The sequence below is a fragment of the Lathyrus oleraceus genome, chromosome 7 (assembly GCF_024323335.1).
Source record: "Lathyrus oleraceus cultivar Zhongwan6 chromosome 7, CAAS_Psat_ZW6_1.0, whole genome shotgun sequence".
Classification (NCBI taxonomy): Eukaryota; Viridiplantae; Streptophyta; class Magnoliopsida; order Fabales; family Fabaceae; genus Lathyrus; species Lathyrus oleraceus.
In genome coordinates, this window is record NC_066585.1 from 186,869,922 (window position 1) to 186,887,178 (window position 17,257).

The following is a 17,257-nucleotide window of genomic DNA, read 5'->3' on the forward strand; positions in this document are numbered from 1 at the left end:
GACAAACATTAATACGATCCAAGAGAAGATGGATCAGCTATTAGAGACAATGCTTGCAATCGCTCAGAGAGAGAGAGGAGCGAGGAGGAAGAAGCTAGGGAAAGAAGGAATGATGGCGCACCAGGTCTGAATCACCAAGACGAAAGTTACGTCCCCACCAAGAAGAGATTGGTTCAGATACCAGTAGGAGGCAAAGGAGATGGAGACCGTGCAGAACCTTCTGATACGTCTACTCATCATGGATCCGAAATTGGAGATGACCAGTATGATGCATTCTATATGCCTGATCAACCAAAGCCTAAGATACTTTCAGATCCCGCTGCAGATAGGCTCCGTGCCCTGGAAAAGAAAATCAAAGCCATAGAAGGAAACAACATCTTCGGTGCTTCTGCCATGAACATGCGTTTGGTATCGAATTTAGTCATCCCGACTAAATTTAAAACCCCTGATTTCGAGAAATACAAAGGACAGACTTGTCCAAGAAGTCACTTGGTGATGTACTTCAGGAAAATGGCTGACGCATTTCTCTGACAGTTTGAGTGGAGCATCTCTGAGATGGTATATGAGTTTAGAACAGGGGCGAATCCAAAGTTGGGAGGATTTGGCTGACGCATTTCTCCGTCAGTACAAATACAACTTAGATATGGCACCCGACCGAATGCAGTTGCAAGGGATGACTATGAAGGAGAGTGAGTCATTCAAGGAATACGCCCAGCAGTGGAGAGAGTTGGCTGCTCAGGTAGAGCCACCATTGTCTGAGAAGGAAATGACCGGGATATTTGTGGACACCTTGAAGGACCCATTCTTTGATCGATTAGTAAGTAGTGCATCATCTGACTTCACACATCTCGTCACGATTGGAGACTGCATAGAGAAGGGGTTGAGGGATGGAAAGATTCCTGGAGTAGTGACAGCATCTAGTGCACCAAAGAAATATTCTGGAGGCTTCCCAAGGAAAAGAGAAGGTGAAACAAACGCCATATCTAGGAACTATAAAGGGAAGCAACAAGCTTCATATGGTCAAGTCGCCGTCGTGGTACCTATACCCTATCAACAGCCAATGCAGCAACAACAAATGTATCAACAACAACATCAACAACATCATCATCAGCAAAATACCGCACCACCGAGATAGTTCAAGCCAAGACCTCCAAGAAGACAACTTGATTCTCTACCAGTACCTTATAGTCAGATATTCCCATATCTACAGAAGGAGGGCCTTCTAACATTGAGGGAGTTAAAACCAGTTGTTTTTCCGTATCCACCTGGATACGACGCTAATGCCCATTGTGAATTTCACATGGGAGCACCTGGTCATACTTTGGAAAACTGTTTCGCATTCCAAAATCGAGTACAAGACTTGATCAAAGCCAAGGCCGTTTCTTTCACTCCAAGGTGCCCGAACGTGAATACCAACCCTATACCGACGCATAAGGATGCTTTCGTCAATGCCATTGAGGAGAGTGATGAAGGAAAACTGATCCGTAAGGTTGAAGAGATTCAAACCCCTATCACCATGATAGGAGCACAATTGCTGAAGAGTGGTCTAATCCTGAAAGAGCTGGTTGAGGAAGAGAATAATGAAGGGTTGAGGAGTTTTATACAACAAATGCTGGATCAAGGCGAGTTACAGATAACTTATTGTATCAAGAGCAAGCGTTAGGAAGAGATAGCCGTGGTAGACATCCCTATGATGAGGTCAAAGTAGAAATACCTATAAGCCCGTTGGTGATAGAGTTCCCAACACCATTCGAATATAAAGATGAGAAGGCAGTCCCATGGATATATCAGCCCAGAGCTTTTAAGCAGGGGCAGGAAGATAAACCTTTAATGATTGACGAACCAAATGTCACTTCAATTGTGGGGCCAGCAGGAATGACGCGTAGTGGTCGGGTATTCACACCAAGAACTGCTGATACTTCTGAGAGAGCTAAAGGGAAAGAGGCTGCTGTCCAGATCCCCATTCCTAATCAGGGGATGCAAGACATGCACCTGTCTCCTAAAGTTGGTGTCACTCATGAGGAGGCTGAGGAGTTTTTGAGAATAATCAAGAAAAGCGATTACAAGGTGGTGGACCAGCTAAACAAACACCTTCCAAAATTTCCATGTTATCTCTCCTACTTAACTCAGAAGCACACAGGAATTCGCTGTTGAACGTACTGAGTGCCGCTCATATTACCAAGGACATAACAATAGAACAATTTGATGATGTGATAGCTTGTGTGACTACTGGAAATTTCTTGGGTTTTAATGATGACGAACTACCGATTGAAGAAAATAACCATAACAAGGCTCTCCACATCTCTTTGAAATGCATGGATACTATATTGTCAAGGGTGTTGGTAGACACAGGTTCCTCATTAAACGTCATGCCAAAGACGACTTTGATAAAGCTGCCAGTGGAAGGAATAAGTATGAAGCCCAACACCCTAATCGTAAAAGCATTTGATGGCTCAAGGCAAGCAGTGATAGGAGAGGTTGACTTACCAACCAAGATAGGTCCAATTATTTTTCATATCACATTCCAGGTCATGGATATACATCCTGGTTACAGTTTCCTACTTGGGAGACCCTGGGTTCACTCCGCAGGTGCTGTCACCTCCACTCTACACCAAAAACTAAAATTCATTACAAATGACAAGATGATTGTGGTTGGAGGAGAAGAAGATATCTTGGTTAGTCACTTGACATCTTTCCGATATATCGAAGTGGATGGTGAAATACTGAGACACCCTTCCAATCCTTGGAAGTAGTAAACATGATGGCCATTCAACAGACCTTGGAGGTCCCGAAATCCGGACCATCCATGGCCTCATGGCAAGGAGTTAAAGCTGTTATGGAAAGTGAAGATGCACAAGGTTAGGGCAAAGTGGTGGAATTGAAAGAGAAACGGGACAAGTTTGGCTTGGGGTATGACCCGTCATCACACAAAGTTGGTAACCAATCTGACAAAGAGAAGATTCTTTCTGTGGAGAAAACGTTCATCAACGCTGGCCACATCTTTGGCAAGCAAGTGGCAATGATCAGTGAAGAAGACCGCAAGGAGGGGGTGTCCAGCTGGATGCGTCAAGCCGCACCTAATGAAGAACTAACAAACTGGAAGGTTGTGGAAGTTCCCCAAATATTTCAAAAGTAATTTTATCATTTTTAGACAAAACCCTGTGCTCTGCCCAAGGCATAGTGGCATGTTGTAGGGCCTCCTTTATCTTTTTCAAGAGTTTTTATCATTAATGAAATGACGTTTTGCATTCAAATTTTTGTACCTTTTCTTTCGTTTTGATCTATTTACGAAAATGGCAATCAATTTTTATGCACGCACTTTCTAAATAAACTGCATAAATCATAACATGCAGAAACACCACCGAGACTATTGATAACGACACTGCTATGGTCCAATATGACTTTGATTGTCCAATCTACCAAGCTGAAGATGAAGTGGGGGAAGATTGCGAACTCCATGAAGAGTTGGCCAGATTACTCAGACAAGAAGAAAAGGTTATTCAACCACACCAGGAAGACGTTGAAGTTATCAATCTGGGGACAGAAGAAGATAAGAGAGAAGTAAGGGTAGGCGCAGCGCTTCAAGATACAGTGAAGACAAGACTGATAGAGCTCCTCCACGAATATGACGACGTGTTTGCTTGGTCATACCAAGACATGCCCGGATTAGACACTGACATCGTGACCCACAAGCTTCCCCTTAAAGAAGAATGCCCTGTTGTCAAACAAAAGCTAAGAAGGACACGACCTGATATGGCTCTCAAGATCAGAGAAGAGGTGAGAAAGCAGTTTGACGCTGGTTTCCTGGAAGTCGCTAAATACCCACAATGGGTTGCCAACATTGTACCGGTGCCGAAGAAAGATGGAAAAGTTCGCATGTGCGTAGACTACCGAGACTTAAACAGAGCTAGTCCCAAAGATGATTTCCCATTACCTCACATTGATGTACTGGTGGATAACACAGCTCAGTTCTCCGTGTTTTCCTTCATGGATGGTTTCTCAAGGTACAACCAAATTAAAATGGATCCCGAAGACATGGAGAAGACCACGTTCATTAATCCTTGGGGCACCTTTTACTACAAAGTAATGCCATTTGGTTTAAAAAACGCTGGGGCAACATATCAACATGCCATGGTGACTCTCTTTCACGACATGATTCATGAAGAGATTGAGGTGTATATCGATGACATGATTGCCAAATCCCAAACAGAAGAAGAGCACATCACCAACCTGGAGAAACTATTCACTCGTTTGAGGAAGTTTAGGTTGAGACTTAATCCTAATAAATGTACATTTGGGGTTCGATCTGGGAAACTTTTAGGCTTTATTGTAAGCCAAAAAGTAATTGAAGTAGATTGTGACAAGGTTCGAGCCATTCAGAACATGCCTGCACCAAAGACTGAGAAATAGGTTCGTGGTTTCTTGGGGAGACTTAATTACATCGCCAGGTTTATTTCTCACCTTACAGCAACATGTAAACCAATACTCAAGCTTCTAAGGAAGAATCAAGGCGTGGAGTGGAATGAGGATTGACAGATAGCCTTTGACAAAATCAAAGAATACTTGCAAGAGCCACCGATTCTAATGCCCCCTGCCGAAGGAAGACCTCTCATCATGTATCTGTAGTGGGGTATTTGTTACCATTAGAGGTATTGACTAAATCCAAGGTAAACCATACAAGTCGAGTCGCCACCGCACTTCTATTTATCCAAAGGAATGGTTAGAAAGCGAACAAAAACCTAAAAGTTTTATCGAATCAAAAACTAGTAAAAATGTCAGAGATCGGGGTAAGGGGGTTGGTTATGCAATAGGAAGGTTTTAAGCACCCAAAACATCCTAGGTACTCCTAGGGAGCCCTTTTCACATTTGTTGTAAGGTTGGTATTTTTGTGAAAATTTATTTGTGCAAACATGATTGAAGAGATGAGAAGAGAATATACAAGTTATTTACATTTTTGTGTTTGGATGGATAAACCCATTGCCTATGTACCATCTTAAAAAATATTAGGATCAAAACCTCGTAGTTCGGGGTAAAAATCTCAAAACAAGTTGGTGGATTGATTTGGTCCAAAAGCCTTAAGGTCTTTTGTTATCCAAGGGAAAAAACTCAACCTAAAACCACAAATCCACCATGTGAGGATAACTTCAACATGCTAGTGAGGGGTTAACCATATAATAAGCATGGAAGACTCATTGTCCATCACTAAGGATATAGGTGAGTATTATATCTACCTCAAGGAAAACTCAAACCTAATAGCTAAAGGTTATGAAAAGTTTTGATAAGAAAGTGGCCATTGAAACCACAAAAGTATTTGAATGAGTTGTATTTACCAATGAGAAGTATTTACAAAATATGGCCAAAGTTGATTTAAAGATTCAATTCAAAATAAGTGTTATGAAAAGAAAGTTTGAAAATCAAAAGCATAAGGCTTAGGTTTCTAATGTTTAAAAACAAGTGTTAAATGTTTGCACAAAAGTTTTGGCTTGGGTTAGAGTGGAGGGAAGAAGAAGAATGGCTAAAGTCCTAAACATACAAGAGATGAGGGATAAGAATCAAGACCACAAATGAAGTTCCTCTCTTGAGATCATATTGATGATCCAAGTAGCTCCAATCCTTTGGAATATGCAAGCAAAATAGGTATAAGCTCAAGCAATCAACATAATCAAACAAGCTTCTTAGAAGATCCTCAATACCTCTTGTATCTTTCACTTTGGATGAACATGGCAATGGTTCTTCAAGTTGAGTTCTCATAGGATCCCCTAGCACAAAAGCACACACACATCAAAGAGTCTTATGAAGTAAATCAAGAATGGACAAGAGTGAGTTTAGAGGTTTGGTCCTTCTAATCCATCTTCAACATTAAGGTCCTTTTAATCCAATTTGCATAGGGAAAGTTCTAGAAACAAAGTCCTTTTGTCCATTTCTTTGCATTTGGTTCACAACAATCACAACAAAACACAAGCACAATAATATATACACAATTATGTGCTCAAGTGAGCAAAAGGCAAATTGCATTAACATAACCATGTGCTAAAATGAGCAAAGGGAAAAAGCAAATGAATAATATGTACAAGAATGGTAAATTGCATAAATGTAAAGAGCAAGAATTAAATGTTAATATTTAATGGTTAGTGTTAATAGTTAGTGTGCCATAAGGCAAATTTAGCGCTACGTTAAGCAATCGTAATTGGACTTATGTAGAAGTCACAACTATCTGAGACCGGTCAATAATAATGTAGGCAACAACACAAGTTAGAGGTCTTGATTAGTGAATCAAACTCCGACAACTTGCCATGCCAAAAAGAAGATGAGAAATGATCTTTATTAATTTAGGTTCTTTGCATGATTTAGGAAGCAATCTATCCTTAATGCAAAGCCATTCACTTGATCCATGATCAAGATGAACTAGATTTGAATCAAGGAAGATTAAACCTCCCTAATCAATGCTAACCACCAATCTTTAACTCATTGATCAAAAAAAGAAAGAAGAAGAAGAAGAAGAAGAAGAAGAAGAAGAATATGAAGAATAAAAGTGCATTAATGGAAATGGTATGTACCAATCAACAAGTGTTGACCAAAGATAGAGAAGATCAAGGTCAAACAATAGAAAACAGAAGCAAAATGAGAATTAGAAGTCAAGAAACAAATAAAATATTTTTGGCATTTTTAATATTTAAAATAAAACTTGAATTAAAATAATAAAGAAAGGTCAAACTTCAAACTCACTTCAAATCAACTTTGAAAAGTCCAAGTGAATTATCCCAAGTTCAACAAGGTCAAACAAAGTTTGACAAAAAATTTCAGCATTTTTAAAAGTCAGAAACTATTTTAAATCAATTAAAAATGCATAAAAATAACCTAATTGAACTAAAATCTCAAATAAATCTCAAATCAATTAATAAATTGATGAGAATATTTTTCATAGATCTATCATCATTCAAAGAGGTTGGAAAAATATTTTTGTATTTTTTGAATATCCAAAACTATTTAAAGAGAATTAAAAATAACCAGAAAAGGGAAAATTCATGAAAAATATCAAATGATAAAATAAAAAATATTAAAAATCACTTTTAGAAACTAGAAATTAAAAGAGAAATAACGCAATTGGTCTCACATTTTTTGGACCAATAATGAGAGAGATGTGAATTTTAGAAATAAAATGGAATTAAAAGAAATAAAAGAAATAAAAATCAAAAAATGGAAAATCAGGAAAATCCACACGCGTTGGATCCAAGCTCATTAAATGAGCTGGCAGATCATGTGGACTACATGTGCGCATCCATCATACGCTTCAGTCAAATGAATCACACGCAGCCAAATAAAAAGTCATAACGTTGGATGGATGAGATTAACTCTGGAAAAAGCAATGGACAGTTCTGATCTGATCTGGAGACCAGACGGTGGCCAGTGCCACCGTCTTCTCCTTCCAACCTCCGGCCAAGTTCAAAATTGCAGAGGGAAAAAATATTAACCAAATGCTACGATCCTGGTACCAATCGAAAGCTGGGGTGATGTACATCACCCCTATACCAACCAAATCCACTCTAGGTTTCTACATTAAGAGAAATCAGAGATGGAATTTTAATGGTGTTCAACTGAACTTGCTTAATTTCAAAAATTCAAAGCTCAATAATGTTGCCTCTATGCAGAGGGCTTCAGTTCACACAACAACAGCAAGACACAAGCACAATATGAGTTGATTCGAAGAAATTAAAATCAGAAGTAAACCTCTGATTTGCAGAGCTTAGAGTCACAATTCCTTGCTATGGATGCTTGCAGTTTACTCTCAGGATCAAGGTGATGAGGTTTAGGAACTTTAAGATCTGAGAAAACAGTCGAGGAAACTGAATTCTAGATCTGAAAATTGAGAGAAAAATGAGAGATTTCCTTTGGTGTAAGGGTGAGGTTTCAATTGCACAGCATTTAGGGCGCCTTCAGGTTAGTGAAATGAAGCTCATATGCAATGTATTTATAGGCAATGCATGGCTGAAGTGCATGAAAAATTCCTTGCATGAATGGAAAGGGCCTCCATGCATGGGTCTGTACAAGCGCATGGAGGGCCCAATTCCACTTGGATTTGGCAGCTGATGCATGATAGAAGCAAATTGGACGTGCAACTTATGTAACATTGGTTCATGCAATGCAAATTAATTGATTTTTCCAAAATGTGCCATAATGTTCAAGCCTTCGAAAATACCATGTCCAAAATTAAAATGCAACCTTATGAGTAATGGTTAGGAAGCTTGTTGCATAAGGAACAAATGTCATCTTGATCAAAACTCCATTTGGGCCTTGGAAATTAGTGAAATTTGAACTTGAAGTGTAGGGTGCAAAACATGCATGTGTGGAATTTTCAAAATTGGCCAAAGTTCAAGCCCTTCTATCTCAATGATGCAAGCTCCAAATGACAAAATCTTTAACCTGAAAGTTGTAGATCTTTTCAAGGAAATCAATTTGGACTTAAATTTTGCATCATTTGGATTTTTGATGAAGAAGTTATGGGCACTTGAAGTTGGACTTTTTCACATTTCATTGCATTTGGTCCAAAGTGACCTATAATGTTTTGCATTATCACATGTATTTCTTTTGAGATTTTGTAATTTTTCTCAACATAACATTTTAATTAGACACATTAAGCTTTCCAATGCATTAAGTCTAATCTCAAAATCATGAAATATGAAGGAGTTATGTCCTTGGGAAGTTGACCTAAAATTAGGGTTTTAGTCAAAATGACCTATAATGACTTGGAATGGATGATGACCTTCCAAGATTCAAATAAAATTTTGATGAACATGAAAGTTGTTCATATGGTTATTAAGAACATTATTTCTCTTGGGGTCATCTCCATTTGACCAATACATAAAAAGTTAGGTCTCAGTGTGTTTCAAAATAGTCAGATGAATTAACTGATCAACTTCTCAAGTCCAAAACTCAAATCTTGATGAATGGATGATTGAGGACACTCAAATAAGTTCAAATATGCATGAAATGATGAATTTAAGAACTTCCCTTGATTGTATTTGACCATGGGTTGAGTTTGCTTCATGAGCAAGGCACAGTTGATGAACAGATGAATTAGGATTTCCTTGGGAAACAAGCCTCAAACCCTTTGATTTGTTTTGATCAAAATGATGAATTGAGATACTTGGGAGGCATATTTGATGGATGAGATCTTTGGGAACCATTGCCATGTTTGCTTTCATCTTCTCTTGACCATATCAATGCACATAGGATCTCCTAGAAGCTTTTGACCTTGTGACTGCTCAAGCTACAAACAAGAGATGTTAGTGACATATTTTTGTGCTTTTGGTTAGTCAATAAATTGAGAAAAGAAATGACGTACAATTCAAGTATGCTTGGTAATCTCAAGGCAACTCCCAAGAGATCCCACCCAAAGGGAAGGAGCCAAGATGCTTATGATCCTTGAGGCAATGATGCAATGTTATGATGCCATGAGGGATCTTAGGCTCAAAATTGGGGTCTTACAGATGCCCCTATTTAAGGTCATTCTAGCCGGAGAAGTGAAGGTTAAAATCTTCGTCTCGACGAGGTAGAATGGGCTTAAATAATAACAAAGAGACGAATTTTGGTCCCTAAGAGACCTCATGATGTAAATGTATGCATGTAAAAGGTAATACTCTGTGGAGATATGTGTCCACGAAGAAGAAAAGAAATTCGGAGAAACTGACAATCCATATGAGTAATACACTCAATGGGACAGAGACTCTGGGGATTCTAATGGGGATAAGAAAGGAAAAAAATGCATGAGCAGGTCACGACTTGAAACTTGGTGAGAGACACGAGCAGAATTCCATGAAAATAAACCAATGGAAAGACTCGAGCTGACTCAAGGATGCATGTATTAGGGAATATGCCAATACAGCAAAACTATCCACAAAGGATACATCGGATGAAAATCCGGACTCAGATGGGGGATATCCACTAAGGGATTCACTTGGGAAATGTCCAAAACAGGACTCATCTGAGGAAACAACAAAATGAGGTATTACCGGTTACTGGGTAATAAGCTCAAGGAGACATGTGATCGGAACACCGGTATAAGGGTGAAAGAACAACATGCTCAGGGAGAATGAATATCTAAGACCGGTATGAGGGTGATAGATATCAAACATCCAAAAATCATATGAGGAGGACCTAAAAAGGTATGTCTCGACTCAGGAAATCTGACTCCACAGAGGACAAAAAGTCATAATAGGGAGCAGAAGGGAAGGAACACCAGGGATGCCGGTTACTGGGCATATAATAGGTGACCGACCAAGCGTGAGTTGGGGAATATTTACAAGACGCTCATCATCCAAAAGAGGGCTAAAAAGCAGACTCGATTACAGGATGGGCATTCGACTCCGCAAAAGGGAATACGAACCTTACTCGACTGGGGAAGAACAGAAGACTTCGACCAACGAGCGTATGAGATATATTATCTATTACCATCAGAACGTAGATAATATACTCGCATGAAAGATTATCCACAACCAGTTACTGGGTTAATGAAGGATAAATCGACCGAAAGAAGAAAGGGCATCGGGATACCAAATACTAGGTATAAAAATGATGACCAAATCAAAGGGAGAAACAACTCATTACCGTCAAACGGTAGATGAAAGATGACCCGCTGGGGGATACATTGACAAAGGCAATGATCCGAGAGATATGTCACAGGTTACTGGGAGACATACTCAAGAGGTGAAGGAATATCAATACCGAATATTGGATAAAGATAACCGCCAAAGAGGGGATTACATCTACCACAACTAGGTAGAAAACCACGGAAGAGTAACTGTCATCTGTTAGGATGAACAAAAATAAGGTTAACTCTGTAAAAGGATAGAAATAGGGTTTACAACTACCGGTATAAGGGTAGAAAACCACAGACTCCGCCGGGGAAAAGATGGTCAATTGTTGGTTACTGAGCAATCATTCATCTAAACTACGGGGAAGTGCAAGGATAATCGCAAGAAGCCAATCTAAGAACAAACTAGAGAGGCACGATGAAACAAGACTCATCCCTATGAGGATATAACTCAGGGGGAACTTCGTCCCAATATATGTGTTGGGAGGAAACAGAAACAACCATCATCCACGAGGACATAACTCAGTGGGGAATATGGAAGAAAGGATAGACACTTTCTGCTTATGGGGGCTGACTCTACATGGGGAGATCAGGCACAAACCTCTGCTTAGTGAAATATGTATCACCGAATAGCAGGGGACAACAAAACAAAGGTATTTATGGCAAATAATGCGACATGACTATTTGAATGTTGAAATTATATGCATATATGCATGGTTTATGTATGATAAATGCTGACAAAACAGACATATCTAACACAAACAGGTCCAAAGATCGATGGACAAACATCCGGTAATACAACTCGAGAGAGAAAGCTAGGTCCACTGGGGAACATCCCATCTGATGGGGACCAGAGATACCAGAAAACAAAGATCTCTGCAGGGGAATGAGCATCAGTCATCCCAGTCAGGGACAAGATCATCATACAAATAAAATCCGCCGTGGAAGCAACTCTACTGGGGAAATTATCAGAGGGGATAATGGAACTCTGTGGGGGAACAAACACCATATAAAAGTTTCCAGGGTCACCACCATGACAAAATCACATTTGCTGAGGAGGAAAGATCATAATTCTGCTGAAGGAAGATCAACCACTCTGCTCGGGAGGAAAAACCCCAAAGGTTCTGAAGGAAAGGATACCATCATGCCAGGAATATGAACAATTGTCTTACCCTGTTGGGAATCATACCATCTTTGGGAGAGCACTGAAGACATCCCAAGTATCCTTTCATCATTGTGAATGTTCACTTTGTTTAAAACACATTATGAAAAATTTATTCATTTAAAACAATGATATTTCTCATTTAAAACATGCAAAACATTTGTTGAATAGAAACAAATAAGAGTGCAAAGTAATTGGATAAAGGCTCAAATTTATTTGATGGAATGGTAGTCTGCAAAGGGCGAGTCTCCATAGATCTTTACAAATTTGAAATTGGTGATATGTATTGGAAAAGGGTTACATTGAACATAATGACCATTTCTCCGTCAACTCTGAATCTGATGTATTTGAAACTTCAATTGACGATGACTGAGCGAGAATCTCTGACAGATGACAATTTGTAGAACAAAGTCTTGTTAGGATCTAGTTACTTGCCAAATCCCTAATTTTTGCCTAGATTGCCCCAGGGTGAGGTACTCAATCTAGCGGGATACATATTCATTTATTTCTCTAACTTTTGCCTGGATCGCCGTTTCGGGTTTTCAATCCACCGAGACGCTCATTTTTGCCTAAGTCGCCCTTTCGGGTTTTCAACTTAGCGAGCTATTCTATTTTTATTTTAGGCGAAGTATTTCTTGACTGCATCTGAATTCACAGGACGAGTGAAATCCTCCCCATCCATAGTTGTAAGTATCAAAGCACCGTCTAAAAAGGATCTCTTGACAACATATGGACCTTCATAGTTTGGAGTCCACTTGCCCCTGGAATCGGGCGCGAAAGACAAGACTTTCTTGAGCACAAGGTCCCCTTCTCGGAACACACGAGGTTTGACCTTCTTATCAAAGGCTTTCTTCATCCTTTGCTGATATAACTGACCATGGCACATGGCAGTCAATCTCTTTTCCTCTATCAAATTCAACTGATCATAACGACTCTGAACCCATTCAACATCAGTCAACTTGGCTTCCATCAAGACTCTAATTTGATGGGATCTCCACCTCTACTGGGAGCACAACCTCCATGCCGTAAACAAGAGAGAAAGGGGTTGCCCCTGTTGAAGTGCGGACAGATGTACGATACTCATATAAAGCAAATGGAAGCATCTCATGCCAATCTTTGTACGTGACAACCATCTTTTGGATAATCTTCTTGATATTCTTATTAGTAGCTTCAACAGCCCCATTCATCTTGGGTCTATAAGGAGAAGAATTATGATGTGCAATCTTGAACTCGCTACACAACTCTTTCATCATCTTGTTGTTCAAGTTAGATCCATTATCAGTAATGATCTTATCCGGCACACCATAACGGCATATGAGTTGATTCTTGATAAACTTCACAACCACCTGCCTGGTCACGTTTGCATATGACGCCGCTTCAACCCACTTGGTGAAGTAATCAATTGCTACGAGAATAAATCTGTGACCATTAGACGCTCTCGGCGCTATCATTCCAATCATGTCAATTCCCCACATGGAGAAAGGCCATGGTGATGAAATCATATTCAGAAGTGTCGGGGGAATATGAATCTTATCTGCATAAATCTGACACTTGTGGCATTTCTTCACATATTTGCAGTAGTCAGACTCCATTGTCAGCCAATAGTAGCCTGCTCTCAACATTTTTCTAGCCATGGTATGTCCATTGGAATGAGTACCAAATGAACCCTCATGGACCTCAGTCATTAATAGGTCTGCTTCGTGTCTATCCACGCATCTGAGCAGAAGCATGTCAAAATTCCTCTTATAAAGCACATCACCATTGAGGTAGAAACTGCCAGATAATCTTCTCAAAGTCTTTCTATCTTTCACAGATGCCCCAGGCGGGTAAATCTGGCTTTGAAGAAAACACTTGATGTCATAATACCACGGCTTATCATCTTGCACCTCCTCTACTGCAAATACATGAGCTGGTCTGTCCAAGCACATCACGGTGATATTGGGAACTTCATTCCAAAATCTAACCACAATCATTGAAGCAAGTGTAGCAAGAGCATCTGCCATCCGATTCTCATCTCGGGGAATATGATGGAAGTCAACCTTAGTAAAGAATGTTGAAATCCTCCTCGTATAATCTCTATATGGGATGAGGCCAGGCTGATTCATCTCCCATTTATCCCTTAATCTGATTAACAACAAGGGCCGAATCACCATAAACATCAAGATGCTTGATCCTAAGATCAATACATTCTTCCAATCCCATAATACAAGCCTTATACTCAGCCATATTATTCGTGCATTTGAAAGTTAGCCTTGCTGTAAAAGGAAAATGTATGCCCTGAGGAGTAATAATCACTGCCCCAATACCATTTCCATATTGATTTACAGTGCCATCAAACACCATGCTCCATCAGGAACCAGGTTCTGACCCTTCATCGAGCGTAGGTTCCTCACAATCCTTCATTTTCAAATACAGAATCTCCTCATCTAGGAAGTCATACTGAACTGACTGATAATCCTCAATCGGTTGGTGTGCCAAGTGGTCAGCCAAGATACTACCTTTAATCACCTTCTGAGCTCGATACTCAATATCATACTTAGATAACAATATCTGCCAACGGGAAATCCTCCCAATTAAAGCAGGCTTCTCGAAGATATACTTGATTGGATCCATTTTGGATATCAACCAAGTTGTATGATTCAACATATACTGGCGTAAGCGCTTAGCAGCCCAAGCCAAAGCACAACATGTCTTCTCAAGCATCGAGTATCGGGACTCACACTTAGTGAACTTCTTACTCAGGTAGTAGATAACATACTCTTTCTTCCCTGATTCGTCTTGCTGACTAAGGACACAACCCATTGAGTCTTCAAGAATTGTCAGATACATAATCAATGGTCTCCCTTCCACATGTGGAGACAGAATCGGAGGCTCAGACAAATACTCTTTAATACTGTCAAAGGCCTTTTGGCAATCCTCGGTCCAATCATGAGACTGATCCTTCCGGAGGAGCTCGAATATCGGCGTACATGTGGCAGTCATGTGGGATATGAATCTAGAAATATAATTCAAGCGGCCAAGAAAACCTCGGACTTGCTTCTCAGTTTTGGGCGCAGGCATCTCTTGTATTGCTTTGACCTTCGCATGATCAACCTTAATACCTCTCTCGCTGACAATGAAGCCCAATAACTTGCCGGAACGGACTCCAAACGTACACTTGTTAGGATTCATACGAAGCTTATACTTCCTCAAACGCTGAAAAAGCTTCAACAAGTGCTCTACATGCTCACCTTCCGTTCTTGACTTTGCAATCATATCATCAACATATACCTCGATTTCTTTGTGCATCATATCATGAAACAAGGTAGCCATAACTCGTTGATACGTGGCTCTGGCGTTCTTCAAACCGAAGGGCATCACTCGATAACATAATATTCCCCAAGGTGTGATGAATGTTGTCTTCTCCATATCCTCGGGTGCCATCTTAATCTGATTATATCCGGAAAATTCGTCCATAAATGAGAAGACTTTGAATTTATCTGTATTATCTACCAACATACCAATTTGTGGTAGAGGAAAATCATCTTTCGGACTAGCTTTATTCAAGTCTCTATAGTCCACACACATCCGGACTTTTCCACCTTTCTTAGGCACAGGCACAATATTGGCCACCCACTGAGGATATGTAGAAGTCACCAGAAACCCTGCATCAATTTGCTTTTGAACTTCCTCTTTAATCTTCACTGCCATATCAGGATGAGTTCTTCTAAGCTTTTGCTTTACAGGCACGCACTCAGGCTTCAAAGGCAGGAAATGTTGCACGATATCAGTATCCAGGCCAGACATGTCTTCATACGACCAAGCAAAGACGTCGACATATTCTCGTAGCAACTCAATCAACCCCTTCTTAACAGACTCTTCCAGGAGTGCCCCAATCTTCACCTCTCTAACACAATCTTCAGACCCCAAGTTGACTGTTTCCAGGTTCTCAAGATGCGGTTGAGTGATCTTTTCTTCATGCTCAAGTAGACGGATAATCTCGTCAGGAATCTCTTCAACATCATCTTCTTCCGCCTCAAATACAGGGAATTCAAAGTTGGGAGATGGTGTTGGATCATTATGTTCAATGGGTTTGATCAACCTGCATAATGATTTCGGATATAAAAGAGATTTTAGAATTCAAACAAGGCAAATCATTATGCAGATGAAAAGATTGATTTTATTTTATTTTTAGGGTTTTATGTGATCACCAATTTCATGCAAAAAAAGCGAAAAGTGAAAATAATTGGAAAAACAAACATTTAACATGAATTCATTGAATGAAAATATCATTGTATTTATGCGCCAACAATGTCATCACTCCTCCTTTTGGCATGGGAGGAGGGTTTTTTAAACACAATGAACATTACTTTGACTTATGGATAACTGCTGGAACATCAACAGTGACCCAATTATTGCAGATCCCTCCAGGGATGATGAAGTTGCCAGAATCTTCTTCTTCATTCTCTTCCACAATAGCTGCAACTTCCTCATCTTGGCCAGTATGGATGAATCCATCACTCTTGAACAGCCCTTGCTTGTTGAAGACACTCGAAGAATACCCTATGCCAGCCCGAGATTTGTTGTCTTCCAACTTAACCATTTGCCCTAATCCAGTAGTTGTACCACGCTCAATGGCCAACCTAGCATCTTTGTAGGACGCAAATGAAGAAGTTCCCTTCTTAATAGGCTCAGCAATAGATAAAGCTTGGAACGGCATTCCAACTTCATCCTTAGCATCTATATAAGAGAAGGAAGACAAATGGCTAACCAGGAGAGCCTTTTCTCCCCCTACCACCACCAGCTTCTTGTTTTTAACAAACTTCAATTTCTGGTGTAGGGTGGATGTCACGACGCCTGCCTCGTGAATCCATGGTCTGCCTAATAGACAGCTATACGATGGGTGAATGTCCATGACCTGGAAGGTGATCAGGAAATCACTTGGTCCAATTTTGACTGGGAGTTCAACCTCTCCAATCACAGTTTTACGAGACCCATCGAAAGCTTTCACCACCACTCCACTTTGCCTCATGGGAGGCCCCTGATATGACAACTTTGCAAGAGTGGATTTTGGCAATACATTTAATGATGACCCAGTGTCCACCAACACGTTGGACATGTCATCATCTTTGCAGCTCATAGATATGTGTAATGCCAAGTTGTGGTCTCTTCCCTCCTCAGGGAGATCAGCGTCACAAAAACTCAAATTGTTACAAGCGGTGATGTTTGCAACAATACTGTCAAATTGTTCTATTGTGACATCATGATCTACATACGCCACATCCAACACCTTCTGCAACACTTCTCGGTGTGGTTCTGAACTCATCAGCAAGGATAGTACAGAGATCTTGGATGGCGTCTGTAGAAGCTGATCTACCACGTTGTACTCACTTCTCTTGATGAGCCTCAGTATCTCATCACAGTCTTCTTTTGCATTGCTACTTTGGCCAACAGAGACATAAGTTCTCAACATAGAGGCAGGTTTGGCAACAAGTGCCGGATTCGGAGCATTCACAGTGATCCCA